The sequence below is a fragment of the Anastrepha ludens genome, chromosome 2, assembly GCF_028408465.1.
Source record: "Anastrepha ludens isolate Willacy chromosome 2, idAnaLude1.1, whole genome shotgun sequence".
Taxonomy (NCBI): Eukaryota; Metazoa; Arthropoda; class Insecta; order Diptera; family Tephritidae; genus Anastrepha; species Anastrepha ludens.
In genome coordinates, this window is record NC_071498.1 from 7,806,348 (window position 1) to 7,824,935 (window position 18,588).

Sequence of the window (18,588 nt, forward strand, 5' to 3'; positions counted from 1 at the left end):
CCATTGGTTGACAGTTTGCTTTCAAATGAACAAAACTATGAATGCTCAAGAAATCTTATACTGCCAGCGCCAAACATAGTGATAAGTTTTGCCTATTTTTTGTTTTTATTCAAATAATTTTTTTATAAAGGTATAGTTCAAACTACGACAAGAAGTACATAAAGCAAAGCTTCGAACTTGGTATACAATTTGTAAGACTTTCGCAAACTTTCATCAAAATTTCAAGCAATTAACTCAGAATTTTCAGAAAAATTTTGGGTATGTAATATAATTTTACATATCCTGGAAATTTGTCATAATAAAATGCAAGTTTCAAGTGGCTCAAGAATCGCGTTGATTTTTGATAATTTTTTCTGCTGCTGGGGTTTTTAGGCGTTCAAGGGAGAAAATGTAAAAGACCACATCGGAAAAAACAATGTGTATACTATATAGTAAAATGACTGTATATACATATAGTAAAATGTAGCAGATTCCTAACAAGTCACCGGTTCACCCCACCCCGCTTTATTTTGCTGGCGCTACTGATGCTATGTGTAACTGTGTGTTTTCTTCGTTTTTTTGCTCGTTTTAGCAGCCACAATGCAAATAATGCGCAGACTATTGTGCGGGAGTAAGGATGGAAAGGTTAAGTTTTTTGGGCTTGAGGAATGACATTTTTTTTGTTTTATAAACAGGGAAAGTAGGTAAATTTGTAAAAGTGCGATGACCGTGCTTTACGTAGGATTCAAACCCACAACTTCTGGGATGGCAGGCTAGTGTACTTATGCTAGACTATCGAGGCCACCAAAATATTAGCCAGTCTTTAAATCTTTAATTTGTGTTTTCACTATAAAATTTTCGAATACCTGCTCGGCCATACAGATCCAAAACTGTTTCTAAATTGAACCATAAAAATGTGAAGATTATATGTGACAAACCTGAAAAGAAAGAAGAGAAAAATAAATATTAACATTTCCGGGAAAAGTATGTTATTAGAGGTTAAAATTTAATTTAATTTTTTAAAAATTGTTTTTCAACTTTTGGCCTCACGAGCATCTTTTCTATTACGTCTTTTTCAATAGTACTTTCCACTTCAACAGCAGCGCTAGATTAAGAGCTCAAACTATTTAATGCGGATTTAAATCTAAAATAAAGCTCAACCTTCTGTCAATTTATGCGATTGCCCACCGTCGACTCGGTCAAACACTTTCGCAACATTTCAATTGGAATTAAGTTCTAAAGATGTTGAACGATTTGAATTCAAATTCTTCTCAGGTTTCCTTCCGCTTGTGCAATAGCTAAATGACTTGGAAAAGTTGCCGCTTGTCTGCAGCCGCCAACTAACCGCCAACAGCAACGGAGACTCGCAACTTTTTCAGTTGTCTTTGCGGTCAACGCATGGCGGGGCAATAGAAAAGGCGGAGGCTAATTTCATTTGCAAATTAAATTAGCTAATTGTGTGAAGTGTACTGGCCAATTCTGGATGGCTGCAGTACGCACTCCAAACTTCAGTGAAAGGAGAAGCTTTTAATTTATTTAATTGAAGCAAATTAAAGTTTGTTTAAAATTTAAAGAAAATTCTAAATAAAGTAAATGTGTGCGAGGGAGCACAAGGGTGTTGAATGGAGGAGAGAGGATTGAGGAACTGTAACTAACTTTTTCCAAGAATTGAAGTATTTTGGAATTCTGAGGTTTGAGTGCGTCTGACGAATCGCATTTCTTAGTTAAAAAAAATGTTTTTGAAGTGAAAACTTCTTTAGAATCGTTGGGAGTGATTTGAGAAAAAGTGAAACAAAAAAGCGACACCAAAAAGAAGAAGAAAAAAGATATACGTATATATATGCATGTATGTATAGAAAATGCTTCATTACCAGGCACACAGAAGGATGGCATAAGCAAATTTAAATTTGTGAATTTATATATGTATGTATATATGCGGATATATGTATATATGTTGTGTGTATGTACATATGTGCCTCGCCACAGCAAAACATACGGTAAAATTTCTCAAGAAATCCAGCGCGCATTCATAGGCACAGCGCACATTCATAGGCACAGCATTGCATGTACAGTAGGGCGGGTCGATTTAAAAATCGCTCATTGCTCTATGAAAATCGTATTATAGGATCAAAATAAGAAACTTTGCCGAAGGAACCATACCTCTAAAACGAATTCTGATGTCCCCCAATTTCAAAATATCACCATTTTTGGCCTTTACATGAAAAAATCAGCTAAATGGCTATGTTTTTTTCTTTATTTTTATTTATTTATAATATTATCTATTTTTTCTCTTAAGAAATTTATTTAGTCAGAACATATGTAAATGAATGAATGTGAGTTATAGAAAAGAAACTAAAAAGTTCGACCCATATTGGGGGACATCAGAAATCGTTTTAGAGGTATGGTTCCTTCGGCAAAATTTCTTATTCTGATCCCTAGAATATGATTTTCACAGAGCAATGGGCGATTTTTTTGCCTTCCCACAAATCGACCCGGCCTAATGTACAGTAACCTTGAACAGGCAGCTGCGGTTGTCGAGCATTTAGAAACATATATTTACATACATATGTATATGGGTGCAAACATATTTACGGAGCCGCGGGCACTCGACTTGACAAAAATTGAATATTGGCAAATAATTCTACGCGAAATATTCCAATATTGACTATTTTCGAATTGTCGGGAAAATTAGCATATGGGCGGCTCGTTTTATGAATGAAAGTACTTGCTCTTAGAACTATGAGCTCGAATTTATAAATCAATTTTTTGATGATGAGTTTTTGTTGCACAGTACAATAGTTGAAACTGTTCAGCGCTATGGCAACTAGGATGATGGCCGCTACGCCTGCGCCTATTAATGCATTTTGTTCTTGTAGTCGCTAGGCATAGAATTTTAGCTTTGGACGACATACGCATTTACAGGAATAAAGTGAGTGGCCTGTGTGTGCGGTTGTATGTAGATGCACATGTGTATATTAATAAGCATTGTTTTGCTGGAAGTTCAGAACACAAATATGTATGTACGTACATAGGCTAGGCCATAGTATAGCATACATACATGTGTATAAAAAATTCAAACCAAGCGTCCTACGAATGTTTGCGTGTATGTTAGTACGTCTGTGTATTATACGCGTTACGACGCTCATAATAGCAACCGCGTGTGCTGTATTGCGTCCGTATTTTTATATTCGTAAATATTTTCATTTTTAAATATTTACCGCAATTATGCCGAAAAATAATGCAGAAAAGTGTCGTGAATTTCGACAGAAAAAAAAACAAAAAGAAAATAAAACTAAAAAAACCGCAAAGACTTCAACAGAACGTGTCCGTGAATTTCGTGCACGCCGAAAAACATTACCAAATGCGCAACCTAGTATTTCTATTGTGCATAACAATGCATCCACTGTGCAAAATAGTGAAAACGATCATAGTAAGTACTTTAATATTTTCTAATCAACAAATTTTTGTTTGTTGAAATTGAAAACATTGAGGATGAATAACAATAAATTGAAGAAAATAAAATATGAACTTTATAGCAATATTACAATGAACCTATAATTATCCCGCTCCTAATGCTGCTTTCGTCTCATTCTCTCTCAGTTTGTTTTACGGAAGGTTTCACTTCTATCGCGTCTAACCGTTAGACTGGTATTTTTTTTTTTATATTTCTAGACATTTGAAATTTAATCAATAGCCAATGCTTTAAATGCTAGAACATGTTAAGTTAAGTTTTGAGAAAAAACATTTTCTAATTCTGACTTCCACAATCAACGGTAAATGATTTTAGTGAAGCGGCTGGAGCTGAAGAAATTCATGTCCATATCAGAAAACGGAGGAAAAAGCGGTAAGTTTGATTAGGAAAGTTTAAAACTTATTCCATATAATTCTGATCTTACAACCTCTGGCTGTTATTTGTTTCACGCGCTCTTTGAAAGGGGTAGAGTTGAATTCAATAGAGGGCCGCTAAATGACATTGAGTCAATTTTCAACGCAGAAATTCTATATTAGAGCTTTAGATACCCGGGTATGTAGGCTGGCTGTATATTCGCTCGGATTTCTTTTATTGCTCAACTGCTCAAATGTTTGCTTGAATTTTTCGAGCTTTTAATTTAGGCAACTAAAAAATCTTAAATTTTATTTGCCACCGTTTCCTTAGCTGTCCAACGATGTTGGGGCTGTGTATAAATCATTTATAAAACTAAAAAAAAGAGCTGACAAAAAATTCAAATAAATCAATACACACATCGATCAAATTATTTGGAAAAACTCGACGTACTTAAGCCCGTGGTTGAAGATTTTCGATTATTGAGCATCGAACCAGTGAATGGGTGCTCGTTGCTCATACGCCCGGGCGAACAAAGTCGTGAGCTTTATTCTATAACGTTCGAAATATTTGCTCTAAATCAGAGAAAAAATCATGAACCAAAATGGCGCATATCTGGCTGAAAATACTTAATAAAAAATTCAAAATGTTTTTTCATTAAAATATTTAATTTTGTTCAGTACATTTAAGTGTGATTACGCAAGCGTTTTCATTAATAAAATCTACAAAAATATTTTCATACATAATCAACTTAAGTGTTAAGATATGTTCAGGTAAATTTTTCTGCATTTAGGCGCATTTTTCCCCAAATCAAGTAGAATTACATTTTTTTCTCATTCTCGGTATTCAGCCGTACTCTTATTAGTAGGAGCATTTACATTTCATTACTCTAAGTATGTTGAACAATCAGAAGACGCACAAAGCAAAAGCTGTAACGACATCGCAACAAATCAAAGAATGATGAGAAATAAAACGAAAATACAGAAGTGAAGGTAGCTACTCACTTGAACTAGAAAATGAATGAATATCTCTGTCATCTACATTGTGAGCTGGTGTATGTGAACAAAAAAGAAACTATACTCATAGCCATTGAATATATGTATATATCTAAATGTATGTATGTATGTATGTATATATGTAGGAGGAACTCTTGTACTAGCTGCAAATATAAGCATCCAATCGACATGTTAATGAGACTGGTTGACTGTTTTGGAAGTCACGAGGAACGCTTGCACATTTTCATTTGCCTTTATTCTTCTATTTTTTACTCAAAATTTCATTAAGGAGTTTCTACGCAAGAATAAAACCTTGGAATCCTTCGCTGTTGTATTTTTTTGTTTTTTTTTTGCTTTGCTGAAGCGATTACTCATCTGGTAGGAGTGAATGCCTCAGGATATTGTGTTTGCGGATGTTGGTTGCGCATTCCGTTCGGGCTTGTGCTTCTATTTTTAAGAGTAAATCACACGTTTAACTGCGCCTGACAGGCTGAGTGACAAATAGGTGTATAATTGAAAATTTATTTATAGTTTAGCAACCAAATATGTTGGGGCAAGAATAGACAGTCGCTGAAGAGGCGTGACAATAAAACGGTAAGAGACATATTGCATTTAGCAATTTTAGATGTGAAAAGATGCTAAAAATAGCTGCAAGCACACTACAATCATATGCTATTTTGAGTAACGGAATGTCCACCTCCTAGAAAAGGAAATATTCCATTTTTCAAAGAAAGAAAATTGTTGAATTCTTAATTAATTTTTAACGTATCTGAAGTTATTGGTTAAAAATATTCAAACCACAGAATTTTCCGCTCACCACACAGAATTTTTCTAGTTTATATAACAAAATTAGAGCTTTGCTAAAATGGGCTGAAGCTTTGAAATGTAATCAAAAGAGGTTAGTCTAGCAGTGAAGGAGAACAAGACAGAGTAAATCCAGGCAAGATACAACAAGACTTCGCGTATCGATGCGCACATCAGCATGGCGGCTATAGCTTTGAAGGGGTGTAGAACTATATTTACCTAGGAGCCAGTATTGATACCAACAACAAAGTATCAGACTGGAATATATCAGTCGAAATACCAGAAAATATAGAAATTTTTAGAAGACTTTCTAGTTCTAATTCAGATTTCTACCACTAACTATGATTTCATAAAAGCTGCTAGATAGGACGGGATAAATACCTGTCCATGCCAGGGGCCCACTTGGTCAAATAATTGAAATTTGGCCATTGTGATACCAAATGTGAAAGAAGTAAAAAGGTGGAAAAAGGAAAAATGGGCTTTGGATTAGAGGACGACGAGCAACAGTTACTAATTGCGTTCATATTAACCACTTCCAACCACTGTTGAATTTTACCAGGTGTGTGATATTTAAACTCGCTGCTGGAACTGTTCAAAATAAAAGTTTCAGGCTGACGAAGAAAGGAGCACACAGTAACCTTAATCGTCTAGCTGGCAAGAAAGATCACTTATAAAGAAAGTGCTCAATAGTCTCCTTCTCTTAAAAGTCCTCACAGCTTCCACAAAGTGCATTAAATGGTAAACTTAGCTTTTTTGCGTGTGTGCCAATCGTCCAATGATCGGTAAACACGAATTTGGCAATTAAAGGGCGTTGAGTTCCCAGGACTTTCCAATTCCTGCGCCTATTGCACTGAAGCCAACTAGTTTTGGAAATAGCATAAAAAGAGTTGAAGCTCCATATCTTATTCGCTTTTCTGAGAAATAAGTTGCGTAATGCTCCTTTAACAACAGTCAGGAGGGTGCTGATGACTGAGTGGGAGGCGCTGAGACTACTTCAGTCGACCTCTTCCTAACAAGCCCATCAGAAATTTCATTTCCCTCTATGTTTCTATGACGTGGATCCCAGCTTAGATAAATGTTACCTAAGACTTTATCTCCTCCGAAAATAATGTTAATGTCTTCCTCGCTCTCACGTTCCACAAGCATTTTGCATGCCTGCAGGATCGCAAAGACTTTTGCCTGAAAAACGCTACCAGTATTCGGCAGTTTTATGGAAAGAATTAAGTTGGCTGATTTAGAGAAAACCCCTGCAACGACTCCAGATTCCATATTGGAGCCGTCAGTGAAGACAGAAGTACTAGCATCGGTATAGGCTGTCACCTCGTTCCAATTCTGCCTACTTGGAAAGATTGCCCTGGCACGGCCCTCAAATTCTAGTTTGTGGGAAGTTCAGAGAAATGTGTCTGTGTGAAGTTCAGAGAAATGCGGTGTTAACTGCCTAAAAATGCTGCCACAACCCTTGAGAAATCGCGTCAAGAGGTTAATCCCATTTAACCTGATTGCACTTTGAGTAGCGATGGAAATAGCGGTAAATGGGCAGTGGTAAATGGGAAGTAAGTGCAAAACGAAATTAAGGGCAGCACTAGAATGAGTTCTACAAGCTCCGGCGATGTCAATACAAGCACTACTTTGCTCCATCCCCAGTTTAATGATACTATAGCCCTTCCAAAGAGGTGCCCAACAAACTTCGACATTCTTGCGTTAAAATTGGCAGAACCTTTGCGTAGTACATCCAAAGAACGACTTGCGGCTTGAGTCCACATTTTTCGCCGAACATACATTTGCGGTGGTAGAAACCTATACTGGCCTTCTTTACGCAATTTTCTATGTACGAGTAGAGCTTCCAATACAGGGTTGCCCATATTCGACGGACCCATGGGCCCATTCCAATCGACGAGGCTTGTCCGCAGGCAACAATCTTTGCGACAATTGAATCTTATATGGGTAAAAAGCAAATAAATGCGAATAATTCGTTGTAAAGTGGTCCGAGCAATGCCCAACTGCTGAGAACGGCGATTTTGGGATGTCCTTGGCGACGTCTCAGCACTGGCCCATACAAGAGCAATATTCTTATCCGATCGCCTTGGTCGGTTTTGATTTGGCTTCTTTGGATTAGAAAGAGCATCACTAATCGAAAACCCTTCGTACAAGCCTTTAATGGTGTTCTTGGAATGCGCACTTTTCATATTATTTAATTTTTTATACGCACGTGGACTTCTTTTGTTGAATGTAAATTTCAACAATTTGGGAGCGCTTGCGTGGCGTGTACTGTTCCGTGATAAAAATTTGCCTTGACTGACGCTTCCAACGCGGTACATCATTAAGCGATCTGACGTCTCTGTCAAAATATACAGGGTTGCCAGATAGGTCCGTCAAATGTGGGCAACCCAGTATAGTTTGGGGTCAAGTATCACTATAAGATGAGAAATCGTTAATGCTTTTGAAATTGGGTTTTATAAAAGCGATTTGCATGCATCACTAAGTGCATAAAGGGATTTAGTGGCGCAAAATTAATCAGTCACTTTTTTTTTATTTTGAAGAACTTTTTTTCTAAATAACAAAAATTATTTTGAGCGATGAAAATCTTTGTTTTGACCCTTCCGTGCTCCATTGCTTGTCCGTCTGTATACTGCAGCTGTCTGAATTACAAGTGTCAAAAGTGATTGACGTACGTCGCCATATGCAAAAATTGTATCATATTGTAGGCTGATAGTCTATCTGCATGGAAGTGTATATGTGTGCGTAAGAATACCTAACTCTTCATTGTTATAATTTAGTTGTTATCCTATATTCAAAATGACATTATGGATTCTACTTTAGCCAATGTTATTTGTTGTTCCACTTGAGAATATAAGATATCTGCAATTGCGTTACTAAATGTGACATCAATTCCCATTTGAAGTTGTGTGAATCACTCGATGTGCAAGTGTGTGAGTGTGTACCCATTATTCTATAAATTATAATATTACGGCAAGTTACTTAAAATTCTTATAAAATATTAAAAGAAATCTCAGCAGCTGCCAAAGTAACACTTTAGAGAATTGAGTTGTGGGATATTTTGATTTCGGAAAATCAACAAGCAGTTTAAATAGTTTCCATGCATTTGTAATAAACATTTATTGTACACGCAGCATCCGCATGCATATTTATTACTGTCATGTGAAATCGCAAACACACATTCACTTACAAGCACACATACACAATATATTTGCAAACTTATGAAATGATAATTTTTATTTCAAAACATACGCAGCAAGCAGAAGAGAATGGGACTGAGCGTAGGGTGGTGAAGCAGATGCAGACTTTTATGTCTAGGTGTGTGTGTGTGTGTATGCCTGTTAGGCTCACTAGCGCACAACCGCTGCAGATAATGCTACTGCCAATTATAATTAATGCAATATTTATCAGTTGAGAAGGTATTTGCTATGCCTGTCAATCTCATCTGTTGACAGCAGAGTCAAGCTGCGGAGATGGCAGCGATGCATTTCAACTAAATAATTTAAACAAAACTGGTTTAGCTTTGCTGCTGCCGATTTACATGCGTAGCTGCTTACATACATACATGGCATAAATACATTCATACATACACACATACATAAATGCATACATTTGAGGAATAAGTTTTCGAAGTGCTAACAAATTTGGACAATCTGTCACACTACGTCACGCATCTGTACACACATGCTATCACACGTACTATCACATATGCCTCGAGAGCTCATGAGCTATCACACGGGTATGAAATAAGCATAATTATATATGCACGTATGCAAGTTGTTATGTATACAAGCGCAATTGTGTGTGTGTGTGTGTGTGTGTCACATGCGCCAGGCAGTGGCTTGTGAAAATATCTGCGGTAATAATTAAATTCTATTGAGTTGATGGTTAATGCCACCACAAATGTGTGCTCTGACAAATGCGTCATAATATTTACCAACAAATTTAAACAAATATGGCATCTCCCTACTTACATTCTTACCAACACATGCAAGTGCATCAAACATCGCTGATTGGCCTGCAGGCTATGAATATTCTATTGCATGTTGCAATAATTTGTGGCTACAATTCTATGCATTGACATCAAAATTTAGAGTTTTCCATTGTTAATTTTGGGACTCACCCCAATTCTAAAGAAATTAATTTCAATCTAAATACAAATGAAGTCAACATTTAATGAATTACTTAGTAGAATTTTGAGGGGCGTAATTGGTGCAGTTGATATTAATGTTTATTTTTCTTTAGATGCAGACATATATTTCTTTAGTTATGAAATTTTAGATTGACTCGATATTTAACAGCCGCATTTTACTTAATTCGTCATGCCATTAATATATAATTCGGTTTTAATACATTTCTTGAGCGGCAGGTGCCTAGTTGTATGAGGTTTACATATACACGATTGCCAGTGTAGTCAACAACTGGCCAGTGTAGGCAATAACTGGTGCCATGAACAGCTGTTCCACTGTTGCTATAGAAGCGATAGTAGGACTATTCCCTCATTATATTTTCCTTAAAATAATGTGCAGCCTGTCTTTGGTCATACAAGTATCATGACAGAGATACCGGTTCAGAATAAAATTTGTTCATTAACAGGTTCCAAAATGTATTTTTAAGAGTATGTTTGAAATCATAGTGGGGATTAGGAGGGCCTTGGGTTGTTCCCACAAGTTTCAAATGGTTTTCTTACGGCTCGCAAACAAACACTGGAGTCGGCGCGGCAGTCTATGGTCTAAACACGAAAATCTTCGAACTAATGGGTCCAGCTCGAACGGTGCAGCTCGGACTAATGTACGAATGACTTAACAACTTCAACCAACTTAGTGCAACAAATAAAATTATGCTTTACCGGGTTCCGGGACATTCTGGAAGAAATTGCTGATGAGCTGGCTAAGGCGGGGTCACTCTCTATCTCTCTATCTCTCTCTCTCTCTCTCTATATATATATATATATATATATATATATATCCCTCTCTCTCTTAGCTTCACAGTCTATGATGGGCCATAGCTTCATCAACAATCCTCCTCCTATTCAGTCCCTCTCTTGCCTCATTTCTCCAATTACGAACATTCATCGCTTTTAAGCCTGCTTCTACGTCATCAAGCCATCTCTTTCTTGGTCGGCCTCTCTTTCTTCCTCCAAATAGACGCGGATTCTTTCGTTGGGCATTCGCTGGGTCAGTAGCAGATTTCCACGGACCTGAAAATTACTGTGGTATCAACTGGGTAAAACTAAATGCAGGAGAAATAGTTGAGAGAATACTCAAAGAATTACCCATTGGGCTGTAACAAAATAACTCCGTCCAGTCAAAAGGCTTGTAAGTCCTTGTACCAACAATAAGGAACTGCTTAATATGCATAAAGTAGGCATAAGGAACTTAGAGTTACTACGTAGAATTACCATCTCTCAAAAATTTGCATTGTGAGTGAGGCAGAGTGTAGACACTGTCTGGAGAATGGTAAAACCACAGAGCAAATCTTGTGCCACTATGATGCCTTGGCAAAGACACTGCACATCTTTCTTCGAGATCTGATGGATTCGAATAACATGAAGAAAGCTACTGTTGTAGATATTTTGAAATTTGTGTGCAACGCGGAACAGATTATTTGAAAAAATTTGTTTTTTTTTGCTGTGCGTCCATCTTTTCTCAAAAGTTAGTGCAAGGGCTCGATTTTTTTTTCTGTTTTTAGTTAAATTATGCCAATGAATAAAAATCACCAATAAAAGTTTACCAAGCGCTGGCAGTTAAAAATGGCTGCTAGGTAAAGTTGCGAATTTACGATTTTCCACCAAAATGTTTCCTACTTCACATCGTTCAAAAGAAAAAAAAAATTATGGATACAATTCTGCAATTTATTTTAAAAACGAATATGCATTTTAGCTAACTGAAAAGATATAGGTAAAACTAGAATGTTACTGTATGGACTCAGCAGGTAGTCCAGCATAACGAAACATCGATTCCGAACACTACCCGTCTAGTACTCGGCACGATTTAAACACTCGAAACAGGTCTGGTGAAAACTTCTTTGGGATCGAGAGACCTTATATGTGTGCTTGAGTTAATCCCGTATCTGTATGCTTATTCATATATACCTGGCGCTTACATTCCTTGTTAAATTAGAAATACAGTGCTTCTTGCCTTTGCTTGCTAAGGGCCGAAATCTATTAGAAAAATTGTTTTTCATTCACTTGGTGTTACATGCCTGGAGTGGGTTTCGCAGCCAGGCCTAACATTTAACCACCAACAATTTTCAGGAAATCCAATCAAGTTCAGATCGTGACATGCTGATGGCTGTGTGAAGAGATCAGATGGCTCGCGGAGTTAAATTGAAACCAACAACTTGGATTTGTACACGTTTTCTAGGAGAAGTTCCGATTTTTTTGCAAATAGTCGCTTTTCAAATCATAGCACAGTGGCAGATTTGAAGAAAATAGCGGCATAAATTAAAATACTGTCCGTAAGGACTTGAAATTTGGTACACGTGATTGTATTTGTATATAGAAAAATTGGAAAAAGTTTCAAACGTATCAGGCCACGCCCACTCATACCGCCCATATAACTCATATAAAAAAAATTTAATTTTTTACTTAAAATATCGCTTTTATTTAATATTCTTCTGCTTCGAGCTCATATGAATATGCATCTAAGGGTTTATAATCCGAATCTGAATCTGATTGATATTCGATATCTACTAAGGCGAGATTTTCGTCGTCAGTTTTCACATTGGGTTTAGCGAGAAGTTCGAGTACTTTTGACGGCAATTTTTTATAATTGTGGTTGTTGTATTTATCCAAAAAATATTTACTTGAAAGTAGGGGATCTGATGAATCAATTGCTCGGTGAAACACATCTACTAAATTATTAATGCGACTGTTTTTTCGAGAATGCGACAGTCTATCCCGTTTGTAAAACCTGTTTCGGCTCTCCGAAGCATTTTCTCCTAAGCATCCATCAGCCGTGGACGACCAACGGAACACTCTTTCACAGCAGCTCTTTCAATATGTATTGTCATTTTTGAATCAAGGAACTGTTGGTGTTTCTCTTTGAATTTTTCTATTTTTCTTTGGCATTTTGGCATGTACTTGCATATATAAGCGACAAAGTTCGAAATTTTTTTGTTTATTTCAAGTTTATTAGCTGCCTTAAGATTTTCATTAATCTTTTCAAACACCCACTCAGAAAGCGCTTTACTTGTGCGCCCATTATCAATCCAAATTTGAAGCAACTCCTTGTGACTGAACTCTACCTTGTCTGCAATATCAGCAAATATTTTAAAAAAGCGCAAAAAAGCGCAAGCAAAATTATTGGCGTCATCTTAAGAACATTTAACGGAAAATAATTGCATTCTTACTTGCAAGTAGCAACGAGAAGCAGGTAACATTTAGTCCACAAATCACAGAACGTTGAGGTTAGGTTTCTTCTACAAACAATACCAACAATAACAAACGAAACGAAAGACAAAACACACAAGTACAAATTCTTTGACATTAACCTAATGATCAACATACCTTGAACTATGTTTTCCATATTTAGCAATACCTCTAGCTATTTTATTAAGCGAATTATGGAGCATTAAAAGTTAAACAAGCTTTTGAGCAAAATCAACACAAAGGCCACGTGCCACAAACAGCTCCTTTTGCAGGGCTGCCAGAAGGCCGGGGCTGCATGAATAATTAAATTTTTTTTATTTTCAAATAGATAAAACACTTATTTAGTGAAAATAATATTAATTTAATAGCAATGCTAAACTTTTTTTTTTGAGTTTATGCCGCTATTTTCTTCAAATCTGCCACTGTGCATAGGTGCGCATGCTGATATTAATTAACTTTGCCGTAAAATGATTTGCATTCTTTTAACTCGCTTGGATTTACATTCCATATAACTTTTGCAATAAAATTCAAATAGCGTTAAAGCTTTTATTTTCGTGAAACTATTATTTGTTTTTTGAAATCTGAAAGCCTCGCAATATTCGCATATTTGCAATTTTATAGTCTTCAAAGCACACAACTTCACCTGCAGTAGAGTAAACCGTTGCCGCAAAGTGCAAATAATCCAGATTGTTATTTTTCCAGTGTAAATCCATACAAAGGCATTGCAAATAAAATCATTCTCATAATTGCAGTTCATCAGTGAATACAAATATAAACGAAACAAAAAAAAGCACTTATCCGCCGGCGACTACATACAAATACAGCGAATCACTACATCACAAAAAAAAAATAATAATAATAAAAACGATCTGCCATAAGCACTTGCACATTGCAAAAAAAACAAAACAAAAAAAAAAAAAAAAAATAGAAAGAGAAATAAACGAAAGGCCTGCGCGGAAGTGACAGTAATGAATTTGGTAATGTCAACAATGCGTCACTTTTGCGCACAGAGTGTCGTCCAACAGGAGAGATTACACATGTATGTATGTGTGCATGCACGTGCATGTAAGTGTGTTCGAGCATTTGTCAATACAAGTGCACATGGAAGTGCGAGAAAGAGCGCCGTGCGCTGTCATTCATACGCCTTGTTGGATGAGCGAATGCAAGGCTACTTGTCTGCCTGACTGATGCCTGTGTCCATTGCTTTGACAGTCTCGCTTTTTTACTATCTGTTGGCGAATTTTGTTGGCTATTTGGCCATAGCGCAAACGACAGTGCACAGCTCCTCCTTCTCTCAGCTGCTTTCCGTGCGTTATTTGACTTTGTATTTGTTTGTTTCCATATCAGCTGGGTTTTTGCTTGTTCTTTCTTTTCAATATTGATTTTCACTTTTTCATTTTTTTTTCGTTCTTTTTTTTAAATACAGATGTACACAGATTTCTGCTTTTGATGTTTGTTATTGACACGCCACCAGTGTAGCGCTTCGCTTCCAGCATTTCGACAGTGCACTTACTTAGTACTCAGTGACGTAGAGTCTGCATGTGGCTATGCATGTGTGTGTGTAGTTTTGAGTGGAATGCTTTTCTGCCTCTTTTTGTTGTTTTTGTTCTATTGATTTTTTATTGCTTGCCTGACTCTTGACTAAAGTTGGTTTTTCCTCCCAACTACAGCAGTTTTAACAAATTTGTTTATTTTGACTTTTAATGCTGACGATTCTCCGTAATAAAATCAAATTGGATTTTTCCATAGTTTGTTGATTTAGTATCTTGGCATTTTTGTTTTATTGCCATCAAACTGTAATGTACTGCAACAACACTGTTCAACGAAGTGTTGACTTACTTGTCAATTGTGTATCGAACTGCATTTGACAATAAATACAAAGTTTCCAACAATAGTTCAGACCTCACTAGAGTTGCCTGCATTGGGGTTTTGTCGCTAGTGCAATGATTGTTTCACCTGTTATTTTTGAATGATAAATAAAGTTTAAAAGCTGAATCAATTGAAGCTATTAAATTTTTGTTTACCATCAATAAAGGGCACTTAAAAGGGTAGGTGGTAAGGGTAATTAATTCAAATGTATAGGTAGGCGTCATTCATAAGGCAAGTTGCTAGTGAATATTGAGTGGTCATTTTGCAGAACATCACAATGCAAGGCCTTGGTGAAATAATTAATATAAATAAGTGGAAGTTTCTATTTATTACACGTTGTTTCAATGCTTTCAACTCATTTTAAGCCACATTCATTTTAAAAACAAATATTTTAAAAAGTGGATAAAGGGTCTTTGAAATTCAAGTTTCTGTTTAAAACTCAAATGCAAAGCGGGTTTGAATGGTTTATTGACAAGCACTGGGTTAAGAAAACACAGCACATGGACATATTGGCAATTTTTGACAGTTTATTTGTTTCCCATTTAATTTTAACAATTTTGTAATGAAAACTTAATGCATTCTCGTTCAAAAACCATATAAACTTAGGTTTCTAAATTTGTGTAAATTGAAAAAAAAAAAAAATCAAAACAATTCCTTCAAAATGTCAAACTTTTTAATTAGAATTTTAAGAAAATTTTCAGGTATGCAATTATACAGCTCATTCAAATCTGGTGTGTGCACTGCTCTCAAGCGCCTCGAAAAACTGGTTGATTTTGTAAATTTTTTTCCTGACGAGTTGAGTATTTTCTTCCATATACCCTATGATCAAAAAGTACCGAGAATGTGTAATTTAAGCGAACCACGCACGTGGGAACCGGCCCATATTTTTATGTTGGTAGGGCAGATAGTCAATAGGGAATATGATTTATTCGTTTTGAAGCGTTTGAGAGATGCTGTATGTCGCAAACGACCAGAAATGTGGGCAAACAATTCTTGGATTTTGCATGATGATAACGCGCCATCGCACCGAACCAAAATTGTGCTGGATTATTTGACCAAATACCAAGTAAATAACATCGTGCAAGCACCGTATTCACCTGATATGGCCCCGTGCGACTTCTTTTTGTTTCCCAAGTTGAAGTTATCACTTTGTGGAAGGAGATTTCAGTCCATAGAGGAGATCAAAGAGAATGCGACGAAGGAGCTGAAGGCCATCCCTTCGTCAGCCTACCAGCGGTGTATGGAGGACTGGGTTAAACGTTGGCACATGTGTGATGCTTCAGACGGGTCATATTTTGAAGGAGATAAAATAACTGCTGAAATAAAATGCTGAAATTTAACTCTGTTTTGTTTTACATAAACATTCCCCGTACTTTCTGATCATATGTGAAAAAATGACGAGCATTCGTTACATGGAGAATATGCCCTAGACCGCCCGCAATAAAAAGTAAAATTGGCAGAATCAACACCATTCCCGATCCAATTCAAAATTGCATTTTATTATACAAATTAAATGGGCTAAAAAACTGCGTGCCTTAAATAAAAAAAAGGAAATTAAAAAAGAAAGAAAGAAAAGTATGAAGTTTTGATGAAAATTTATTGAGTTTTTTCTTGTCTGTTTGCAAGGGAATGAACTATGTATATTCTCATAAAATATGATAGAAATTAAATATAAAAGAAATAAATTTTCTAAACTTGTCCTTAGTCACAGTTATTCAACACAGCGTAGGACTGTGCAAGCCACTTCATATCGAAACTCTAAAATAGATTGAATCTATGTATGAATACAGATAAGTATCGCTTTCTACAAGGTGAAGACCAAAATTAACAAGACTGAGCTAAAATAGAAATCATTTTTGTACCGATGACATAAACATACTGACACTTTAGACGCAATAACTTCGCTTCCACTGAACCGAAAGTCACCAAGCTTTTACTGGAAGTCAGGTAGGAATGCAAATTCCAACGCACTAACTAATTAAAAAGATGCCGCCATCAAAAACGTTTTTATGACGCCAATCTTGTTTATTTTGGATTTCACCTTGTATAAATAATCACATATTCTTGCATCATAAAGATCACTTAAGGGGTTATATACCTTGTGTTTTTCAAAAAAATCAAAATAAATTTTATTTCTTTATCGTAAAGTACAATCCCTTGAGAACATTTTCCAAAAATTTCATAGAGATCTGAGCAATAGATCGAAAGTTACAGCGTTTTAAATTGTGCGTCGTCACGTCCTGAGCGTACGGCCTCATGCGGCGCTTGAAACTTTAAACGCGATTATCTCAAAAACGTGTTTTTCCAAAAATGCTTTTGCGGTGGACGCGATTGCAAAAAAAGTATTCAACCGATTTTTATAATTTTTTTTTTAAATTGTTCGTAATTGATGTCGCCTCTTAGTGAACGATCAACTTTTTATGTATAAATTTTTATTTTGCAGATATGAATTTTTTAATGCCAATTTTAGGACTGTAGAAGTGGAGTTTTTTAAAAACATGTTCCTATTTTCACAAAAATCAAAATATTTAATATATTGATCGTTCACTAAGAAGATATAACCCTATACTAATGAAATCTTTTCGATTTTTTGATTTCAGTTGACTTGGTGGACTTGAATCGCGTCCACCGCAAGCCTCTTCCAAAAAAAGGGTCTTGGGGGAAAACGCCATAACTCCGCCATTTTTAAATATTTTTACACAAACAAAGCCTGTTTTTTTTCTTTAAACATTGTAATATCCAATAATAAAAACTTTTATACAATAAAATTATTGCTACATATCTTTAAAAAAAACCCAACTTTCGCTAATTTCACCGGACCACAAGGTATATAACCCCTTAATGGTTTCTTAATGCTAGGCGCATAGACAAAAACACATTTACGCATAAACGTTTACATATCTATAAATTATTATTTTTTGTTTGTTTTATTTCCGACATACTGACAGCTAGTACATTTTTTAACAATTAGTTAAGAAAGTTATTAAATATATTTCATCATGGCCAGTGCCAAAACGAATACAGCAATTACATTTTAGGACAGCAATTATATTACATATTACACAGAACAATTATTTTAGCAATTTAATAGGTCAATTGGTCGGTTACTCTTCAGACGTCGTAAAGTTCTTCTTTCAAGTTGTGAGAGCGTATTGACTTTTTGTTTTTTGTGCTGGTTTATTTCGTTAAAATATCTTGTTGATATCGCTTTCATTTCTTCATAGATTAATATATAGTCTAAGTATATTGAGTGTTGTGACATCCACATCATTTTTTGTGTACCTTGGGCATTGTTATTATACGCAAGATTTTTGATTGTTGTCGTTGTACTTTGTTTATGTGCGTTCTTTTTGCAGTTCCCCACACTTGAAGTCCGTATGTCCAGATTGATTTAATTACCGCCTTGTATACTAAAAGTTTGTTGGAAATACTGAGCTTAGAATTTCTACCTATTAGCCAATGCAATTGCTGAAATTTTTCTTTATTTGCTGTATTTTCTTTTTGATCTGTTCTTTCCAAGTTAATTTTGAGTCCAGGTGGATTCCAAGATATTTTGCAGATGTTTCAATTAGTATATTTCTTTTTGTTGAGCTTAATCGGCATAGCAGCAATTTCCGTTCATGTCGTAAATACTACTTGTACAGATTTGTCCTCATTTACTTTTAAACTCCATTTGTCAAACCACTTCTTTACATTGTTGGTGAACATTTGTAATTTTGTTGTTGCGGTTGAGAGGTTTTTGTCAGATG